General features: G+C 41.9%; 1 long non-coding RNA gene across 1 annotated transcript; it reads left to right on the top strand.

The window, feature by feature from the left end:
* The first annotated feature begins 311 nt into the window (after positions 1-311).
* On the top strand, positions 312-21,527 carry LOC109284468 (uncharacterized). Its single transcript, XR_009455280.1, has 6 exons — positions 312-373; positions 1,259-1,334; positions 6,459-6,596; positions 11,583-11,936; positions 18,251-18,368; positions 18,728-21,527. It is a non-coding gene; the product is annotated as an uncharacterized LOC109284468 (long non-coding RNA).
* Positions 21,528-22,639: the final 1,112 nt, after the last annotated feature.

The following is a 22,639-nucleotide window of genomic DNA, read 5'->3' as shown; positions in this document are numbered from 1 at the left end:
AAGGCTAGCACCAGTTAGCCTCCTGGGGGGCACCGCAGCCACGGTGGCTCGCACCAGTTCCCCGTGGAGCTCAGGCAGGCTCCAGGGGACAAATAAAATATCAAATTTTGGATGGAACCTGCTTTCCCATGTGTCACAGAGCACTAAGGTGCCCTGCTCCTGGAGAGGGGAAAACTGCTAGGGAGGAAGCCCTAGCAGTGACTAAGGAGCCCAGCTGTGGGTTGCCGGGGCAACCAGGGAGGGTCAGCTGACCAAAAGGGGCAGGGCCTGGCCCTTATAAAGCCCAGGAGCTGAGGCTAGAGGTGGTTTCCTGTTAGCAGTCAGAGAGGTAGGAGCCCCCTAAGCCAGGATATAAGGAGAAGCCTAACTGCAGGTACAGCTTGCCCTGAGTTGAGCAATGTTGTTTTAGCCGGGTGGCTTTAAGTTATGTTATAGCCTAGGGGCTTGTGTTTTGCTTTGTTGTTGTTATCACCGATGGTTTGGGTGAGGCTATTAGGGGGTGAAGGAGGCCTCATAGAGGACCCATAGTAGTGTGGGGACTCTGTGCCAGTAGGGGTGCAGTGTATGGGGTACACAGACCCCACTCCCAGAGAGGGGCATTTGAGAAGCCCCAGAGTGGGTGTGGTGAGCCCCAGATAGGGGGGCAGCATTGTTAGGAACCCCAAGTGTGGGCATGGCAAGCCCCAGGAGAGGGCATAAGCATCACAAAGAAGGCCCAGAGAGAACAGGAAGGGGCCCTAATAGGGATAGACCTGAGTCAACATCAGTGAGGTGTGGACTGCAGTGTAGGGGAGGAAACAGCTGTAGATAGCACCCCCTAGCAGCAGGGCAGTACAAGGGCAGCCTCCTGCTGATTAACACTGATTAATTAATTAAGAACAAGGTGTGGCAGATGAGTAGGTGGGCAGTTGCCCCAGGAACAGGTGTGCAGGCCACATTAAGGACAGCCCAGAGCAGGCCCCTGTTGCACCATGCTGCTGCCTGCATGGGCTTCCTGCGGAGCCCCTGAGCTGCACGGGGCCTGGTGCTTCTTCCTGCGGCTGTAAGGCAGCAAACTGAACTTGGATGAGGAAATTTCATTTGCTGTACCACAAGTCATTTAAGGTGCATTATGCCGCCGAATTTCCTACAACAGCTGGAATTACTGCACAATTCACCACCGATGCGTGCAATGACCAACACCATTAAAGCAGTGCAAAAGCATTTTACCCACTTTAAAGTGCTGTGCACTCATGCTCCTCATTTCATCTGCACGCAGCCTAAGAAACAACCTCAGATTGAAGACTGTGTCCTGGCCAGATGTACTTTGACTGTGATGACAGCCCTAGGATATGGTAGATATATAGAATTGCCTGATTGTTTGTATTGCTTCCTTTTTTTTATCACTGTGTATCAATAAATTTTGCCGGTTATCAAATGGAAAGGTCATGGGGTCAGTCTGAGGGTGGGCCCCCCACCCAGAACAACTTATCTGGGTCCTAAATCCAGAGCCAACTTTCCCCTCAATAGGAAAATCCTTTGAGAAGTGATCTATGAATGTTTTGATGTTATACAATACTACTAAAGAGAGTGTTGAGCACCTGATGCACAGGCTCCACCCAAGGTTTGAATCAAAATGCATATGCTGCTCTTGTAAACTGTTAAATCAGTCTTAAGGGGCAGCAAAAAAAAAATTCTCAGTGAAGTTATTTTAACACTTTTGGGACTGAATTGTACTGAACCCATGGATACTAGCTGAAACAGTCTCCATAGAAAGGAGCTTGCCTAATTAAAGTTGTCATTTTTACAGGCTTCAGTGTGGTTGTAAGAACGTACATTCAGAGCTAAATGATTCTTTCAGATTTTCACGAGAAAAAATTTAATAGATTGGTTAATTTTTGCATTGTGACATTCATATTGGGTCAAATTCTTCTCCTGAAAAGCATGGTCTATTATGAGAAGTGACATAAAGATGCATGACTGAGTCCATGTGTTATTGCACAGGTGTCACTGTAGAAACCTCAGGAAACAGCCTGGTGAAGTCAAGTACTGAAGAGGGAGTGACAGTTCATGGTTTGAAAAGACTTTGATATTTCCCCTAAAAAGTCTTATATTCCAATATAGTTAAGGTTAAGGACCAACTGATTAATACTATAGAACACATTTACTGTTGAACTGTCTCTCAGGTTAATCTCAGAGATTTTTGAAGGACTTTTTTTTTAACGTACACCTTTCTTCAGTCAAGTGTCTTGATGGGTAGGCTAAAATCAGCCCTTTGTCTCTGGGGTACTGTTAACATGCTTATACAAAGTCTAAAAACCTATAAATGATTCTTCTTAGGAGCATCTTGAAAGAACATTGTTAACAAAACTGAAGTGGTGTTTTTGATGCCACAATACTTCTATGACAAACCTGTACAATACTAATAACAGGATGGAAACCTTGGGCTATAGCTGAATCTGTCTGCTGGCTAGATGAAAATAATAGTCTGGGAATAACTAAAATAGGAAGGATAAAATACTGTTCTGGATCACTGTGTATTTTCCAGATGTTCTCTGTGGACAGAACTGAAGAGTGCTATTATGATATTTCTGGATCATCTTCTGCCTTAATCACTTCATCTCAGACTTATCCACGTGAAAGACTCATTTTATGGCATGTCGCATCGAAGTTCCAGCTTCAGCTCTCTTGAAAATCAGACTTAAGGACAATTCCTGCCCTTAGATAATCAGATTCAAGTCTCATTTATTTCAGTCAGAGCTGAGCACAAGTAACCAAAGGCAAAATTTTATTTTGGTATGAAGCCACAACTAGAACACTCTGCCGATTCGATGAGTATTTCAATATGAAGCCTCTTATTAGACCATTCTTTAGCTATGTACAGACAGGAATCTGTCCTCTTTAACTAATTAACTTTCCTCCAGAACAGCAAAGACAAGAAAAGATACTGTACTGTCAACTCAGAAAGAGACTCAGACCTGTATGCAGAAGAAACAAAGAGAGAAACGTCAGCCATGGAGGCAATAGGCCCTATGAAAGTAACACAGCAGAATTATCTTTTCTCTGCAGTTATAGGCTTTGTTTGAGAACCAGTGCTGTCATTTTACCTCTTCAAAGTTGACAGTTCTGGCTATAATAAATTCAAGCACCTAAAGCCATATTTAAGCTTTTAAAAAGTGGTCTGATTTCCAGAGTACATAGAACTGAGGATCTGGGAGGCAGGGACCTAGTTACTATGCTGGGAACCTAAATCAGAAATAAAGTGATGCCCTTTTCTCCTTTCCACTAACTCCCTCCTGCAAAGCCCACCAGTATGAAGGCTTGTGGCTGCAGTAGCTTGAATATGTGTGAACAGGGGGAAGTGAAGCTCCTTACTGCAGGGTGGGGTCTGCAGGATTGCTGATAGAAGAACAGTTTCCATAAGAGTGTAACTAGGAATTTGGGTGGGTAGGAGGGGGGAGAGTTGAGAGAGATTACCAAGCACCAGAGAACATGGGAGAGGTGCTGAGTGCTTACCTCCTCACACAGGGGCATCTGCTGCCATGGCAGGAACTCTGCAAACACTCAGTGGTGACAATGTAGGCTCCTTGTGGGCCGCTATTCTGGACCCCACTCTAAACTGGCCCCTGGGGCTAGTGCCCTGCTCACCACCCCTAGTTATTCTACTGACTTTACCAGAAGAGGGTCCAACAAAGGTATCAGTACAGCCAAGGACTGATAAAGCTGTCCCTTTACTAGACAGAGGTTCAGGAGACCACCTCTGATATGTTTGCAGCCATCAGAGCAAGCAAGAGCCCAGCTCCTTATGCCACTTTTCACTACTTCCCTGCAAGTGGTTGTAGGCAAGACTAGCTCCTAGAAAGAAGAGGAGCAATTCAATGTAGCTGTACCTTATTAACATACATTTCCAGAAGTTCAATGTGTTAGAAGTTTCTTTCATTTCTTTACTCCGTTAACCAGCTAGCAGGCCTGTGCACAGCATTCTCAATACTCTAGTGAATTCAGGCTTCTTTAGGCACACTAGAATAAAGCAAGTAAGCCTCCTGAATTTTCTAATACTATCCTAAATTTTGAGGATGTCTACAGGTGTTCTCAAAGAGCCCCTGAAATGGGACTTTTGTCCCAAATTTAGAAAATTGGTCCAGAAATAGCTACCCACCTTCAAACATCCCCATGGTTCCAGATAATGTCCCATGCTATGTTTTCTGGAAGGCAAAGCTAATTAGGTTATCCACAGTAGTATGTGAATGAGACTGCAAACTTCTAGTTATGATATTAGCCTAAATCTCAGAAATGGAAAGCAAAAATGTCATATTCATACTAAAGCAACAGTACTTACTGGTGTACATCAGAAGCAATATAGACTTCTTTCTATTCTGGAAGTCTGTGGAGAATCTGGGGCTGCTAGGTTAGTTCAGATAGAAATTGTATGTCGGAATGTCGTTTTAAAACAAATGGACTAGGGTCCACATTGGCACTATATAAAATAAAGAAAGAAACACAATGCTGAACTGATTAGGGACCTAGTCCATATCTCATTAAAGTCAAATGGCTTTGGTTACTGAGAGCATGGGAGCAGGAATTTGGCTTCAATAATCACAAACTCTTAATACAGTAGAAATGGTGAAAGGGATACTTGTGTCTGGAGGAGGGCATAGACAAATGGGAACAAAGATCTGGATTTGTAACCTTCACATTGTTGTTTGGAGCCTCAGTTTTGATTTAGCAATTATTATTAAAAAAAGATTCAACTTGGAAGTTCGATTATCAATTCTTAAAGCCTGGTCTGGATCAGGAGTGATTTTGTCTATGGTTTTAGTTTGAGTCAACTCCCCTTTTAATGGTATGAATATTAATAATTAGTTTCAGTCATAATAATAGCAACCACATCTGGCACTTTGAGAAGCACCACTTACAGGGAGATTATAATGGAAGTTTTTCTCCAAAGCTTTCTGCCCTTCCAGAATTTATTTGCTGAAAGAATCCTAAATAATCTCCTGATTTCCTTTTCATGTATAAGTGACAATGGAGGTTATTTACCTGCACTGCACACTTTTGGTTAATTATGTTATTTGCAGTCCTGTGATCTTTACCTCTTCCCATAACCTTGACTTTCTAACTTCCTGCCTGCTGGGCCATGGAGACCTCTGAGGGGAGAGCAGTTGGGTGGGGGGCCCTGAGCACAGCAAGCAGCCCAGATCCACCCCTTGCACAAATCTGGCGGGGGCACATGCCCCCCGCCCCCCATCCTCACTTCCAAGGAGTGCATGCAGCAGCTGGCTGCTCCACCCCCCCCCCCCCCCGACAAACTGCTTGTAACTCCATCAGGATCCCCCAGCCAGACCCCATGGCCTTGCATTCCCAGCTCCCCCTGAAAATATTTTCTCCACAAGTTAATCCAAGGCACCTTTTGTGGCTAAAATTAGTCAGTCACTGCTAATGCTCAGATCCTATTTCATCCTAATAAAAAATACCTAGATAAAGCCTTTTACCTTTTCAGAAATATTAATTTATAATTACCTGCTTGTGACAATGTTCAGATAAGTGACAGAGAAACCAGCTCCGCAAATAAACTCGGTGGCTCACGAGTGCCAGGAGCTGCACATGTGCTGAGAGAAGCCCCACGTGATACAGCTGGGCTGGGCTGGCTATGTTCCTTGCCACCATGTGCAGCTCTGGCCAGAACCACATGCTACCAGGAAGCAGCACCTGTGCAGGACACAAGTGCCCTGAGGGCTCCGCCTGCTGTGGCTGCTGCCGCCGATGGTGGGGGCTGTGCAGCATGGCAGGGAGTGTGTAGGGGGGGTCCCCACACCCCACCACCCTCCCTCGCCCCACAAACCCCACACACCCATGCTTTGCCCCCATAATTCCCTCATATATACACACACCCTGCAACATACCTTATGTACTCTACACACACACACACACACACACACACACACACTCATAACCCCCCATACACACCCACCCCCTCACACCCCACCATACATACATCACCCATCACAACCACACCCCACACACTCCCCCACACACATGTACAAGAGAAAGACTTTATGATTGAACTATTATGCAATCACCTCCATATACACAACACAAACACAAATCATGACAAAAATATTTTTTGTAATAAATTTAAAATGTTATAGTAGGTGTTTGACTTTTAGTGTATGATGGGGTGGGGGGGGGGGGGGAGGTTCTGGTTCAAAAATAGCAAGCCCCTGCTCCCAAAAGGAGTACTTCCAGGGGAGGGGAGGGACCTCCAGTGGCAAAGGTGAGGGGTTAGGGGTGACATCCAGCCAGCAATTAGGGATGGGACTTCTGGTCCCAAGGTGATGACCAGGGGGCAGGGCACCTATCAAGGGGTGGGGCTGCCCTTGTGGCCATCAACAGCTTTCCAAAACTCATTAAGTGACCCTCCAGCCAAAATAATTGCCCACCCCTGCCATATACTAATAATTTTCTTTTTTCTTGACCAGGGTGACTAGAAGGGACCATTTAGCAACTGATTTCTGATACTGTACTGTTTCCAAACTGATAGAACTATATTTACAATACCTATTCATACAGAAGTCAACCCCTGATGACTCCTTTACCCTTCATCATTGGCAATATGGGTAACGTCCATTCACAGTTTCTATAGAGATGTTCCTGTAGATATTAAATTATACTGTTTGATATATATATATAAGCAAACCCTTATGTTCTGAAAGTAAAATCATAGGGCTGGAAGGGACCCCAAAGGCTTATCAAGTCCAGCCCCCTGCATGATCAAGAAAGACATCTGGGGTCAGACAACCCCAGCCAGGTGACCATCCAGTCTTCTGTTGAAGACCTCTAGGGTAGATGATTGCACCACCTCTGGGGGGAGCTTGTTCCATAGTCTGGACACCCTAGTTGTAAAGAATTTTTTCCTAATGTTCAGCCTGAAAGTATCTTCCAGGAGTTTGTGGCCATTGTTTCTAGTTTTACCCCAGGGCACCCTGGTGAACAGTTGTTCACTAAGCCCCTGATGTATGCCTCTGATATAGCGGTAAGCCGTAATCAGGTCCCCTTTCAGCCTTCTTTTCTTTAGGCTGAAGAGTCCGAGATCCTTCAGCCTCTCCTCATACGGCTTGCCATGCAAGTCCCTGATCATGCAGGTGGCCTTTCTCTGGACCTTCTTGAGCTTTAGCACATCCTTGTTGAAGTGTGGCACCTAGAACTGGATGCAATACTCCAGCTGCAGCCACACCAGTGTTGAATAAAGTGGGAGAATCACTTCTTTGGACTTACTGGAGATGCATCAATTGATGCATGCCAGAGTTTTATTGACCCTAGCAGCTACTGCATTGCATTGCTGGCTCATTCATGCTGGGGTCTATTGTTACCCCCAGATCCCTTTCATTTGTAGTGCTGGTCAGGTTAGCGATGCCCAGCCTGTAGGTGTGCTGGGGGTTCTTTCTTCCCAGATGCAGCAATTTGCATTTCTCTATGTTGAACCACATCTGGTTCTGTTCTGCCCAACATGCCAGCTTGTCTAGGTCTGCTTGTATTTGCAGCCTATCTCTGGGTGTGTCTGCACAACCCCATATCTTGGTGTCACCCGTGAACTTGGCCAATAGGCTTGTCACCCCCTCATCCAAGTCATTGAGGAAGATATTGAAAAGCACTGGACCAAGTACTGACCCCTGATGTATACCACTTCCCTTTGTCAGGGGCTTTACAATTACTTTGGCCAACACTTGCAGCACTCTTGGGTGGAGTTCATCCAGTCCTGCTGATATATATACATCTAATTTCTTTAATTGATCATACACCTGTTCTATAGCAATGGTGGGAACAGTGTCAATCCCGCCCTGCTCATTCTGTGCCCTACCTGGCATGTTGTTCCCCTTGGTCCTGTGAAAGACTGAGGCAAAGTAATCATTTAGGAGTTCCATTTCTTTCCTGCGTGGAAGTGACCAGGTATCCTGAGGCATTGAGTAGCGGCCCTGCACTCCCATTAGTTTTCCTTTTGCTCCCTATGTAGCTAAAGAAGGACTTCTTGTTGTCCTTGATTCTTGTAGCTAGTTTTAATTTGGTTTCTGCCTCGATTGCCTAATTTGTTTTCTATAAGTGTGGGCCATTGTCAAGTAGTCTTCTTTAGAGGCTGTCCAAAACTTCCATTTTTTGTACACTTCTTTCTTTTTTCGTAGGAGGGCTGCAACTTCCCTGCTTAGCCAAAAGGGTTTTTTTGACCCTTCTGCTACTTTTTCTCCATAAGGGAATGGATTTTCTCTGAGCCTTAAGGATGTATCCTTAAAGAATGACCATTCTTCTCATGCTCCCTTTATCCGTGGTCCTTGGTCTGTCAGGGTATTCTGTATTAGTGACCTGAGCTTATTGAAATTTGCATTTTTGAAGTCTAAGACTTTGAGCTTGGTATCTGTTTTGTCAGGCTTGCGATGGACTGTGAATGTAATGATTTCATAGTTACCGTTGCCTAGGCTGCCCTCTATGTTTAAGTTGGTCAGCTGGTCATCCCTTTTGGTCAGGACCAAGTCAAGAACTTCATTGCCTCTAGTTGGCCTGTGCACCTCCTGAGTCAAAAAAAGCTCTTCAGTGCTGGTCAGGAAGGATCATGATCGATCCAAGCTTGCTGAGCACTCCTCACAGGAGATGTCTGGGTAGTTGAAGTCACCCACGACAACCATGTCCCATGCACCATGTCCTGTGTATCAATAAAATTTGCTTATTATCAAACGGATAAATCGTGGTTGGTCTGAGGGTTTGGGTCCACCTGGAACAAGGTTTCATAGTTGGTAGGATCAGAAGGGACCTGAGGAGATCATCTAGTCCGACCCCCTGCCGTGGCAGGAAAAAGTACTGGGGTCAAATGACCCCAGCCAGATGTTCGTCCAGCCTCCTTTTAAAGACCCCCAGGGTAGGAGCCAGCACCACTTCTTTTGGAAGTTGGTTCCAGATCCTAGCCACCCTGACAGTGAAATAGTGCTTCCTAATGTCTAGCCTGAAACTACCCTCTGCTAGTTTGTGTCCGTTGTTTCTTGTAACTCCCAGGATTGCTTGAGGGAACAGGGACTCTCCCAATGCCTGCTGGTCCCCCTTGACTAGTTTGTAGACTGCCACTAGATCCTCTCTCAGCCTTCTCTTTTGGAGGCTGAACAGGTTCAGGTCTCTCAACCTCTCCTCATAGGGCCTGCCCTGCTGACCCCTGATCATGCGGGTGGCCCTGCTTTGGACCCTCTCTATATTGGCCACATCCCTCCTGAAGTGCGGCACCCAGAACTGGACGCAGTACTCCAGCTGCGGCCTGACCAGTGTCACATAGAGGTGGAGGATCACCTCCTTGGACCTGTTGAGATGCATCTGTGGATGCACGACAAGGTATGGTTGGCCTTCCTGACCGCGTCCCCACACTGTCGGCCCATGTTCATTGTGGCATCAATAATGACTCCAAGATCCTTTTCTGTCTCAACACTGGTGAGATGGGAGTTCCCCAGCCTGTAGGTGTGCCGCTGGTCCTTCCTCCCCAGGTGCATTACCCTGCACTTGTCAGTGTTGAACCCCATCCTGCTCTCTTCAGCCCACCCCTGTAACCTGTCTAGATCTGCTTGCAGCCTGTTCCTTCCTACTAGCATACCCACTTCACCCCATATCTTAGTGTCATCTGCGAACTTGAACAGGGTGCTTTCTACGCCCTCGCCCAAGTCACTGATGAAGTTGTTGAATAGTGCAGGCCCGAGGACCGGGCCCTGGGAAACCCCACAGCCCACATCCCTCCAGGTCAAATAAGTTCCATCCACCACCACCCTCTGGGTGCGGCCCTCCAGCCAGTTAGTGACCCATCTGACTGTGTAGGCATCAACACCACTGTCTCCTAGTTTCTTACTGAGAATGGGGTGAAAGACTCTGTCAAAGGCCTTCCTGAAGTCCAGAAAGACTATATCCACTGTTACACTTGCATCCAAGGACTTGGTGACCTGGTCATAGAAGGCCACCAGGTTGGTTTGACAAGACCTGCCCCTAATGAACCCGGTATCTGAGTCATAAATTCAAAGCCAACACTGTGTAGCTTGCAACATTCTCCTTGAAAAAAAAAAGGTCTTAGACTGCAAATCTAGCCATCGTCTGTGGGACCCCTTGAGGCTGCAGGTGTTACACCCATTAGCTAGTATTTGCAAGGTTATATCTTTTGCAGCTAAAACATACTCAAGTAGCCTATTCCCCTAATCTCTCCTAGAATATTTCAGTCAGCTTTGATATGCATTCTTGCATGACTTTAATAAATAAATTCTAATTTCATTTCATTCGTAGGACAAAAGAAAGTGGGACATATTTTTGCAGTAAAAGCTTAAAAGGCTTGTTATAGCTTTCTTTTTATTACCTTTTATATATGTTGATGTTTATGCTTCATTACTTTAAATTTTTGTTTTTTACTACAGATACCAACTTACCTTTAGGGTACTAAGCTTCAGACTTTAAAAGCAAACAGATGTTTTCCTTATGGTAGGGGGAAATGTAGCTACTTTTTATACCAAAAATAAATTTTAACTGCTTTAATTGCTTTTACAAAAAAGTTATATTTTATTTTTTATACACATTGAAATGTGTAAAAAAGAGAAGAAATGGATTGCAAGTTTCTGTAGTTCATTTTATGTGAATATTAATCCTGTGTAGGCTTGCTATTAGGGTAGTCACTAATGCATCAGTAAAATGATGAACAGGTCAAATGCTTCCCTGACAAAACTCTCTTCACTTTAATGAAGTTATAGCAGGGAAGAATTTACCCCATGTGTTGAAGAAAGATTATCCCCAAGTGCCAAAAGCTTTACATTTCTAGTATTTATCCTGTTTTAATTGTTTTCAAAATTTGCATAATGTAAAATCATTTGTCAAGCATATGGAAACAAAGCATTTTTGTTAAGCCTATTAAAATGGCTTAATCTCTTATTTTCCTCAAAATTATATTTCACAAAATCTTACAAAAGGCCACATAGAAATGTCACCCTTTCTAATTTTAACATGTGATTCCAAACCTTTCACATGTATATTTTGTTGCCCCACAGAGTGACACGCGCGCGCGCGCACACACACACACACACACACACATACATATACATATATTTGCTGTTCTATAGTAGTTTACTCTTTTTACAACAGATAGGAAACACAAAGGCCTGCCACTTGGCAATTCAGTGCAAGTAGGCTTTGGTCTGGGTGGTGCACTTTGTAACCTTTCCTTTTAAAGCACATGCATTTAAATATGGACTGGATTCTCAGGGTTGATGCATTCCCTGGCATTGCCTTTATGTATATATGCTCTTGGCAAGCCACTATTCAAACCTGTGACAGACCTGAGAGCCTAACTGCTGTTTCTATTACCGCAATATAGCAAATTAGAATTGTAGTTCATGCAAAACTACACAGGATGGCCCATGCCCACAGCTGGTATAAATAAGTGCAGCTACATTACCTTAAATGGGGCTAGACCACTTCAACCAGCTAACTATCTCACCCTTTAGCACTTAATGCTGTCAGCTCTTACTGAAGCTAGCCATTTACTTGAACTCCAAGAAACTATTGTATACCAAATTAAAAAAGGGTATCAATTCTTCCTACAGGTAAAGATTCTCAGAACAGTAGGAGTACCAGAAGCAAGACTACAATATTCAGTGTTGTCAAGTCTGTCTAAATAATGATTGATATAAGGAACAAACTCAGCAAAATCTGTACAACAATGACTCCATTTTCTTTTTCCATATTAACCCTAAAATAATTTCTAAGCTGTTGTGTTCTATGCCAAGCAAGTGCCAGACAAAAGAAGGATTTCAGACACCTAGGGCCTTCAGTCTTGATCAAATATATCACTGAAGTGGAAAAGGAGCATGAAATAAAGCAGTGTGCGTGGCAGTGTGTCAATGAGAAAGGCGAATGAGGAGTAGCTGAAGGAACATTTCAAGATTCTTTGAAGCATGGTATGTGGATGATGTTTACTATTAACCACTCAGCTACGTAAACTCTTTTAATATTGCATATAACATTCTTTCTCCCAGGTCTCTGTTGAAAAACAGGTATTCTCCATCTTTTGCTCATCACATGGCAATATGTGCAAAACCAGTATGTAGTAAATACTAGTAAGCACTCCAGATGACAAATACTACATGGTAAATATGAGACCAGCTCTAAGGAATGGTGAGCTATATCCCCTCATCACAGGGCCATTGATTTAATTAAGTGGCATCAGCCATCAGGACTTGTTGAAAAATAGGAAAATTTTAATTAAAACAAATCAAACTTTTCAACAACAAAATCATAAAAAATGCATTACAAAAAAAATCTGACCAGATATATTAGCCATAAATTCTCAGAAATACACTAGTACAGCCATTCATAATGTGAGAGGCAGCCACTTCTTTAAATTCACATTTTAGTAGCTAGAATTGAGAGCTACAAGACAATAAAGTCATAGCTTACTAGTTAACCTGGGAGTGCCAATCAGGGAGGTCTGGCTACACTGAGGATAAGCATGGAATGAATGACAAAATCCAGCTCATGCCATGAACCAATGCAAATGCCTTTTCCTTTTTAAGTCAGGGCAAATATCCCACTGGCTTTAGCAGAACTAGAACTAGGCCCTGAATCATGATGGAGTAATACCTCTATGTGACATATTCTATAGTTTCACATGCACTAAAACTATTACAGGCAATCATTATTGATTTAAGTTAGCTCTGTAATTATCATTTTATATTTCACAGAGTAGGTTCCTGCAAAATTTCCTATTGTGTATCCCCTTCCACCACACTTCCCTGATCAGGAGGAGTTGCAATTGTACCTGATTCTTGTGAGTTCTGTGTAAGGTGGAAGATTAATGACCAATTTTTGCAAAACCAAACATGGAAAAGGAAAAAAATGCTTCTTGAATCATGCAAATGCTTATTTTATGCCTTGAATCATGAAATGTGATTGCCCTTATGTCATCTAGGATTACTACAGATGTTAATTAAAGATAAAATTATCTGATCATTTTCTAAAAGGTAGGTACAAGCCTTTGACATGGTGCCCTCCTGTGGCATGTTGCTACTGGCAGTACTACAAAGTAAAACAGGGATCATTAAAAAAAGCACATACTTAAAAAGGCATAGCTTATTGTTTTATAAAAACAAAAGCCCCATGTCTAACATAGTCACATTAATGGAGGCATAATGGAATTTCTACTAAATGGTTATTACCGATGGATCCAAGAATCCTTCAGGATCCTTCATACTAAATGGATAACAAGACAGACTTGATGTAGAAACATTTAATTCCAAAGCAATCCCATTCAGGGTGGAGTACAGCAAGGTGGGGCCCAAGGCACAGAGTATGGCTACCTGGCTCAGCCCACTGCAATGCAGAGGTATTTTATCTAGCAAAAGCAGTATTGTTTGTGATATTCTGCCCTGCCTAATTCACCCTGAGCAGCAGATTGCCACTGTACCACAGCTGTACAACTTCGACCTGCCTCAGGTTTTCTGCCCAGTGCTGTGTTGTGCCATGTAGACATACACATCTCAGCAAAAAACACTAACCTTTGAGACACTCCCTTCCTTGGAGTGGCAAACTCATGGTAACTCTCATGTTAAGTGGTTATAAAAATGTCGCTCCCTAAGAACCATAGGAGTTCCCTTTTTAAGTATGTTTAGTTGGTCCTCACAGTCCTCTTCCTCTCCTTCTCTATCCAGTCCTCTGTTGGAGTGGTGCTGGCCAGGTCCTGAGAATACTGCATCTTCAAACTAACTTCCTGTTAAGATGTCTGGAGTAATTCAGCCCTCTAAAGAAGATCTTTTCAGGTCTTCCTTGCAGACTCAGGCAGCTGGTTACATTTCTAACTTTTCTTCATAACTGTAACAGCTAGGGACAACCTTTTTTCAAAAATGGAAAGCCTAATCAGTGTGAGTACTCACCAAGTACAGAATATTAAGTCTGTGCAAGATCAAGTCCATAGGTAATATTATTGAAAGAGAAAATAAGTAAATTGGAATACTTTTTTTCCTGTTGGAATAATTAAATTAAATCAATACAAGTAATTATAAGTGAATTATAAAATATTGACTTTAATAATACAAAGATATAAAATAAACTGAATTTTATATTGGCAAAATTTCCTCAAATAATAATTTGGCATGCATTAATTTATATAAAAAAACCCAAAACTACAGGGGTTAATTTTTCCAGTGTTTACCCACCTCATTTAATATTTATTCTGAGACTGGAAATAATAATGGATGCCAAAAGGGCAAAATAAGGTTGCATTTGCTTGGAGATTTTACAAAAGTTAGGAAACCATACCCTTGTTTGATGGATTCACTTACCCAATAGGAATGACTTTCTGGTGCCTTGCAGCTTTTATAATAATTTGCACCAATCCCAGATCAGTGTAAAATACTAGCACCAATGTCAATTCATGCCTATCCCTGCTTAGGTAGCATTTAAAGCACACTTTGTAAGTGTAAATGACTGCACAAGGTGAATCACAATGGATTGCTTCCCAGCAAATTTGCAAAAGCTTTTAGAGAGTTGGTTTTATACTGAATACAGAAAATGATAACTTGTTATTAGACTATCCATAGTACATCCCAGCAAACAAGGGGTTAGCCCCAGTTCAACTTGTTTTTCCTTGAAACAGCCTCAGTGAAAAGGTTGGGAAAGAGCTTTTGAAAAAGTAAGGCCCCATAGTCCAGGCCACAGGACTGGGTCAAACAGTTCTTGGGGAAACCATCCTGCTGACTATAATTTTTATGGATGTGTCATTCCACTGGCTCCCAGCCCACAGATGTTTCTTTGGGGTTTTTTTAGACCGACTTTAATGAGTTCACAAAAGATTTACAATAGTGATACAGGAGCATCTTGCTCAGAATGAAAAAAAAAAAAAGCTGGAACACAAGTCCTCGTATGTCTCCCTGCATAAAGCAATGCACATACTCATCCAAATATACAGGATCATATTAGCAGAATTGAACTCAAGCTGTATACAACACACAGGCTACTAGAACTTTAATCCACCATGGCTGATCTTTGAATATCATTTATTTGAACTGCCCAGACATGAAATAACTCACCTCTGAACAGCTACCATATCTTTGCACCCTAAAAGATGAGGTACATTGCTTTCCGAGTGCAACAATGTATCTTAAAGTACTTAATCTTTAATTCCCTCCATTTCTCCAGCATAGTGTGACACATTACAAAGCAGTTCTCTCAAAACCATATTACGTTCCCTGTCCTCAAGGTTGTAATTTTCATGTAATATTTTGGAATTGATCAATTTACAATTCCCACTTCCGCAGAAGGTGAAGAGACCTTAGTAATGTATAATGGCCCTTCCAGAAAGGCAATTATTTCCTATGCGCAAATCCTCTCTCGCCTTTTGCCAAAATATTCAATACATATTCACCTTTTTGCTATTCCACTTGCTATATACAGCATGTCATAGATTATTTATCAATAAATACAATCCTTTGAGGCAGGATCTTGATTTTGAGGTACAATAAATTATGAACAACATGGAAGACAAGATTGTTTAAATAAGACCATACCCTTGAAAAATCAGGTGCACATTTTTATCAAGAAGATGAGACTTTTTAATGACCTCAATTTTCTGCTGTCTCTAGTATCTTCTTAATTGTACCGCCAGATGACTGTATTTTCATCGTGTTTATTTCAAAGGAAGTTTAGGTCAAACAATAATTGTAACTCTATTATTCATTACTTTATTTGAATCTTCCAATATTTTTAAAGCTTAAAATACTTGTAGTGGTTTGGTGAAAGTATTCTTGTTAATGGTGGAAATGCTGCTAGGTTAGCCCTGATTTATTTCCATGTCAAAACTACATATTAAAAAGGAAGACCAGGTCTAAAGATAGGGAAGAGATATACTTAACAAGATTATATATCTACGTATTTTATGCTTATTACACCAGGGATTCTTTTTATATCTTTATATTGACTAATTAGCAATGACAACAGCAGAGGTAGAGGAGGAGATTAAAGGCAACCCTTTCAGAAGTCTCTTTTTTAAATCAAGAAGAATTCAGAAGCAACATGGATTTAGGTGACATGTATAAAACAGAATCCAGTCCAATTAATGAAACCTTAAGCAGATAAATCCTTCCAACCTGTAATAAATGCAGTTCCATTTTAATTTGTTAGAATGACCTGATAGCATCAAGAAAAGAATGGATATTGATCATAACTTGGATTTATTATTGTATTTAATTAAGGGCTTTAAGTGAAAAAGTATATGAACATTAAGAGATGATCTACTGCACAGTCAAAGAGATTCCATTTGGTATAAATTAATCCTTATGCATAAATCCTGTACATGCATTAAATTGCAAAAATGTAAAATACTTCTGTTTGTGACTGATTCCAGTGAAACATCTACAGTATAATTTAAAGGTGAAAATTGTCTTCATTCAGAAGAAAGAGGTTAAAAATTCCTTTTCCATTTGACTTCTATTGATGCAAAATTTATCTCAGTTCAAGTTTTAGTGATCTATTATTTTCTTTATAGGTAAAAGACCTGCTGGAGGCATTACTTCATTAAGAGACATTATGTGGCATTTGAAAGCGTTCCAAGAATATTCTTATATTCAGAATCTGAAATGGGATTCTCTTATTCATATCCAGAACAGCTACAGCATCAACAGCTCAATACTAGCTTTATCACCAGTATTATCTGAGTATTTTACCCTCTTTCAGAACACAGTTGCACTGTCACATTATGGGCTTGCTGGTCCAACAGGGTAGCAGACTAGAGTCTAAAAGCCTTCCAGGAATAACTCCACCAGCTTTGTGGCCAGAATCATAGTGCAAGCAAAAGCAAAATTCAGCCAGGTACCCTAAGCCACAAAGCAGGAGGTACATTGAAACCCCTGACATGCATGCTTAAATGTTCTTGTGCTGAGCACCCTCGGCTTCCAGTCCAGTCAGTAGGTTTTGAGGGCATTGTTCATCCCTCAGGTTGCTCCAAGCATGAGGTAATTCAGAGTTAAGCCTCCAAAACCACCTTTAACTGAGTTGCTCACAGGTCAGAATCTGTACATTAGAAGTTATAAGAAGAGCCCTGGGTATTTGGAACCAGTTAGAAATTAGACATGCTTTTTGTTTTATGGCACTTGGTGTTTAGCTTTAGATGCATTCTTAATCAAATTGGACCAGTTAATTAACACCGTTTCTCGTTGGGTATAGGCATGCCCTTAGCTAATCCAATTCAATTAAGAAAGAGAGATTCCTGCTCCTCCTATGCACCCAGCTGGTGCTGCTTGGTTCACAGGAATTTTAATGTAACATTAAAACTCGCTTAAAAGCATGTGCCATCTTTGAAGTGACAGGATATTTTTACTTTCCAAGTTAGCCTGAATGAGTGGATTGGGCTAGGCAGGATTCTTCCACACAAGGTATCTTACCACCCAAGTAGCTGTGAGGCAAGACAGGGAAATTCAAAGAAAAATACTTCCTTATGAAAATATGAGAGTGGGTAGGTCAGCTAGGGCTAGGACTTCATTGACTTCAGGTTTATTATATATGCTTAAGTTTGCAGTCTTATCGTGATTCCTACTGTATGCAGACCTGCAGTTATTAGAAGAGAAGCTAGTAGGATGAACGAGGGAATACAATTGCAATAATGCACGTGGGAAGATTGAGGAATTTGAAAAGGGGGGTACAAGTGGTCTGATGCATCATCACATGTATAACACACATTTTTCTCCAGTTAAAGAGAAACTAGAATGCTAGGGGCCCAGTGCTATATGATTTAGTTTAACATGAAAGCAAAAACAAATATAACTTTATTAGAATGTGCACTAATTTCCTAGATATTAATTAAAAAAACCCACAATAAACTAGGCAAAAATAGGCAAAGGATATTGTTTTATTTGTCCTGGAGTCATTAGAACTTGAGGTGCATCTCTTCTTCATATTTGTAAAACAAAATCTACCCTTCATGACTGTCTTCACAGTGCATCCAACACTTCACTGTCAGTCATTTCCACATAGATGATAATGAGTCATTAAGTCAGTTGACTCTCTTGGCACTGCCTGAATAGAAATGTTGCTGTCCCTCCCAGGCAGTTGGTTTTAAAGTTTGGGTAGAACTGGGATCAAAGAGGGGTGCAGCTGTACCACTGCACCTCCCTGAATCTGCCTCTGATAGTCTGCATATGCTATGCTACACTAAGAATTATTGATTTTGAAAAATGACTTAGCTCTAACCAGTTCCCTATCTTTGTATAATTGTATATTGTAGTTTGTATTTTTGCATCAAGATTCAGCAACTCCCAGTACATCTGAAGAAGAATGCAAATGAGCTGTCTTCAAAACTATATAAAACAGAATCCAGTCCTCTGTTCATGCCACTTGTCCAGGTATGTGCATTCACTCTTATTGCATACACAACAGAGAATACAGGAATTCAGATGAACTATTAAGCATTGTTATAAGTTAGATGAAATGTCCAGCAGTGATCATTTAGCATACGAGAAACATTTTACAGAATAGAACAACATGTATGCTTCAGTTTACTGGTTAATACTTGATGATGTTTCAGGGAAACCTTACCCACAGCGGTATATTGATGATAATAGAAAAAGGGAGAAATTGGAATTGGTTATGTCTAGGTTGTAGAAGTGAGAGAATGCTGAAAGCGCCTGGGTAAATGGGCAAAAAATTGCTCTTACCCAGTCTGCAAAGTCTCTTACCCCAATCAATTCCACATGTATCTCAGCTGCAGAGACACTATCCAGAGCCCAGTGAAACTACCAGAAAGATTCCCACTGACTTTGGCGGCTTTCAGACCAGTCCAAGTTCCAAACCTGGGAGTTTTGAAACCCTTCCTGCCAAGATAAGAAGACCCCCTCAATCCCTGTTTATCTCAGTATTTCATATGATCCAGTGCTGAATTCGTAAATGACCAGTGGTTTAAGTGGAAATAGATAAACTGAGAATCAAAAATAATTCCTTGTATTCCTAGGGAAAGATGTAGGTCTTGAAAGCACCCAGCAGCTTCTCACCGATCATCCAGCAGGCTTTGGAAACGACACCATAAGCCTACCTGAAAGTTCTGTTCCATCTGAAAATATGTCTTCCTTTCTCTTTTCTGTGCATCTTGAAGGAGCTATTCCATTGAACCTGAGCTCTCTGACTGAACGTACTGATTTAGCTTTTTCAAGAAAGTAGTGCCTCCTGCCTCCCCCAACAAAAGATTTACAAGTTTGAACGTAAAGAAACAAAAGTGACTTAGAAACCCATGGAAGAGTTATTCTGGCTGTTTCTTTTTGAATTGATGGGATAGTTTGTCAGCTTAGTTGTTAGCAATGCCCATACTGCACCTGTTCGGGACACCCTGAATATGCACAACATCCAGTTGGTGTCAGTCTTTGCAGGAAACAGCTTTACTGAGTAGCCTGTCCTAGCCTGCAGGCATGATTCTCATAGGATTGAAATAATATCACACCCACCTCACCCCTTCCAGTCCAAGCACATGGCATGTGACTTCAACCTGCCTTCTCTGAGACACACTCCGAGCAGCACCAAACCAACACACTGCACTGCACATACAATTCTCCCATTAGGTAAAGAGAAAAGAGAGAGCAAACCACTTAACAGATATTAGTTATGTCATGTGTTGCACATCGTGAAGGCACTCGGTTATGAACAGTTATCAACGCATTATAAGAACCTCTATAGAATATTATATAAAATAGAGCATAGGGCTAAATATCATTTTCGTTGTCAGGGGTGTTTCAACATCTCACTTACCCATCCAGTTGAGGGAATTTTGTCTTGGCATTGACAAGGAGGTTGTTCTAATTCCCCTTAATACAATGTAGCCAGCTTGTCATCTCATTCACATGCACAAATGAGATGACTCAGGTTTTTTAATGGGACCTGAAGTTCCTTTCAGCACAGATCCCAGCACTGGGTAGGGAAAGGGCTGAAATGTATGGTCCACTCTGTCTGCTAGCTTTTCTTCTGTCTTTTCTGCCTACTTGGTCAGCCTTTCATTTGTCTCCTCTTCCATGTGGTTTCTGAAGACTATGTTTCTCAACAAAGCAGAGCTTTGTTTTTATGCTGTAGTTCTAGCATTATACCAAGGTTTAGTAAGGAAAACCCTACACTGACTATGTACTATTTATTTCAGTATTTCTAAATAAGTTCTTTCCTTGGAAAAATTATTGGCTTAGCTACATGGCAGCCAACCCAAGCAAGTTGAGGGTGAAATTCCTAGCTGAAACAGAAACTGGATATATAAGCCAGAATAGTGTTAATGGAAAGGAGCACCTTATCCACTCCCACTGCTGTGACGAGTCATGGTATTTAACTATATTTATGAGCATGTTGAGTGGTCAAGTGACATCTATCCCAGACAAAGCTGTCATTCAGTTTAAGCTGGCCTGCAGTAAATTCTGTTTAATGGGGAAACATACCCCATGTAAATGGACTACCTCCTCAGGGCATTTTTTCCATCCCCTTGTCAATAAATGAAGACCTGTAAAAGTTCAGAAACATTGTGCTTGTCAGCAAATTTTGTCCTGTTTGACTAATAACAAATGGGTGCAACTATTTTAAGTTTTGTTAGGTTACTCCATCACTACCAGACATGGTATAGTCCTTTCAGAACTGATAGTGTAGCAGCATTTTCCTGAAATTACAATCAGTGTCTTTGTGCTCAGGACTACAAGAAACCCATGGCTGCCCCACAAGGATTGGTGTTTAGAAGATACATTGGGGTAGCTTCTTAGACCACATATCCCCTTTTGACACGTGTCCTTAGAAAATTGTCCTTTAATGATCACACCCGCTACTGTAACTTGTGTTTTTTCGGTAATGTATTGACATTTATTTATTTGATTTTTTTTCTGTTTACTTATTATCTGATTAGAAACCTGAAGATTGTCTGGAGGCTTATTCCACCTGACAGACATATGTTATCTTTATCCAAAACCCATGTATTTCTATGGCACCTGACATACTAGAGTGCTGTATCAGTGAGCTATTTAAGCATATATTTTAAGTCTATGACAAGTCCCCCTGACTTTGCTGAGACTATCACAAGTTTAAATTATCCACGTGCTTAAGTGCTTTGTTGAATCAGGACCTAACTATAGTTAGAAAATGAACTTGAATGGGATAGCTACATGCAAATAGATATTTACTTGATACAACCCAAAGGCATGCATGAATCCAAACTAACTCCTTTATAAAGAATTTTTAGATTCTGGTTTCTCATATTACCAATCGGTATTCTGTGCTTACCATCAGCAGATACTCTGGGGTGATTCTGCACTTTTTTTTAGACTATTTGCTCTACAATAAACATTAGATTGGAAATTCATGGTAAGAGAGGAACCCATAGGAATAACGTTATGAACTGTTGTGAGGAAGCGTGGTTGTATTTCTTGGCTTTTTACACTTTGTTAACTTTACTTAAGTTAATGCGCTGACACTGCCTTTTGCACTATGCTGTACATTTGTAAAGTTTTACAGAGAACTCAAAATAAAAATGTTGCCTTTTTCTCATTTAATCATGCTTAGCCCCTCTCTCTTTCTCCTCCATGCCTAGGCGCCGACTTTTCTTTTTGCTGGGGTGTCCTAAGAAGATGAACCTATGGAAAGTTTTATGTATTTCAGGTGACTGCCCTCTTCCTGAAGGGGCCAGGGCCCTTGGTCCCCCATGTACCCAGCATGTCTGCTTCCATGCTTCTTCCTTGCTGAGAAGTGGCCATAGCTCCAGGTTGAAGGGAAATCTGATTGTCAGCATTTTCCAAAGAGAAGACTGTCTCTATAGATCGTTTCTATAAGAAAAGGAAAGAGAGGAACACAAAGCCACAAGAGACAGTAGAACTTTTGGGTGCTTGTACATATGATGCCATTACCTCCTGAGGTCCCTTCCAACACTAATTTTCTATGATTAACATGTACATGTGATAAAAATGTAATTTTGTGTTGCTTAATGGTATCACACTGTACAGGTTTCTTGTCGTTCCCCCCCACCATGGCCAGGTGGTGAGCTGCAGGGGGCCCTGGTCCTTCCCTCCATGGTGACAGCGCCCCCCAGGGCTGCCTGGGCAGGCTGCTAGTGGGCTGGGTGCTGCCCCAGTTCAGAGGCAGCACCTGGCCTGATCCAATTCCTCCTTGACTCCGAACTGGCTGGGGCAGCACCCAGTCCACTGGCAGCCCACCCAGGCAGCTCCAGGGGGTGCTGCTGCCACAGAGGGGAGGAACAGGGCCTCCTGCAGCTCAGGAGCTGCACAGGCCACTGGCAGCTCACCCCCGGGCCATGGGCATGCTCTGACAAAAAAAAAAAAAAAAAAGGATCTGGCTCCTCACCATAATGTGATGGAAAAAGTGAAATGGTGGGTTTCAGTGAAAAACCCACCATTTCAGTTTAGGGGGCATAGAATGCAACCTTGGAGATTAAGCCCCTGACATGTGTACAAGCACCATTTCAGACTAAAACCCTATGTATGCACCTGCTTAACTTTATGCATGGGGTATAGGTCCCTAAAGCCAAGACCAGGGTCTAAATCTTGTTGTCCGGGGCCCTAAGAGGTAGTCCAGCCAGGACTAATTGCTTAATTGGACAAATTTGCCTGAGGTTCTACCTATCAGCCACATCCAAGCTGATAAATCAGCT

Source organism: Alligator mississippiensis, chromosome 10 (assembly GCF_030867095.1).
Source record: "Alligator mississippiensis isolate rAllMis1 chromosome 10, rAllMis1, whole genome shotgun sequence".
In the NCBI taxonomy this organism is placed as follows: domain Eukaryota; kingdom Metazoa; phylum Chordata; order Crocodylia; family Alligatoridae; genus Alligator; species Alligator mississippiensis.
Note: the sequence above shows the minus strand (reverse complement) of the source record. Positions and strands in the feature narration are given on the sequence as shown.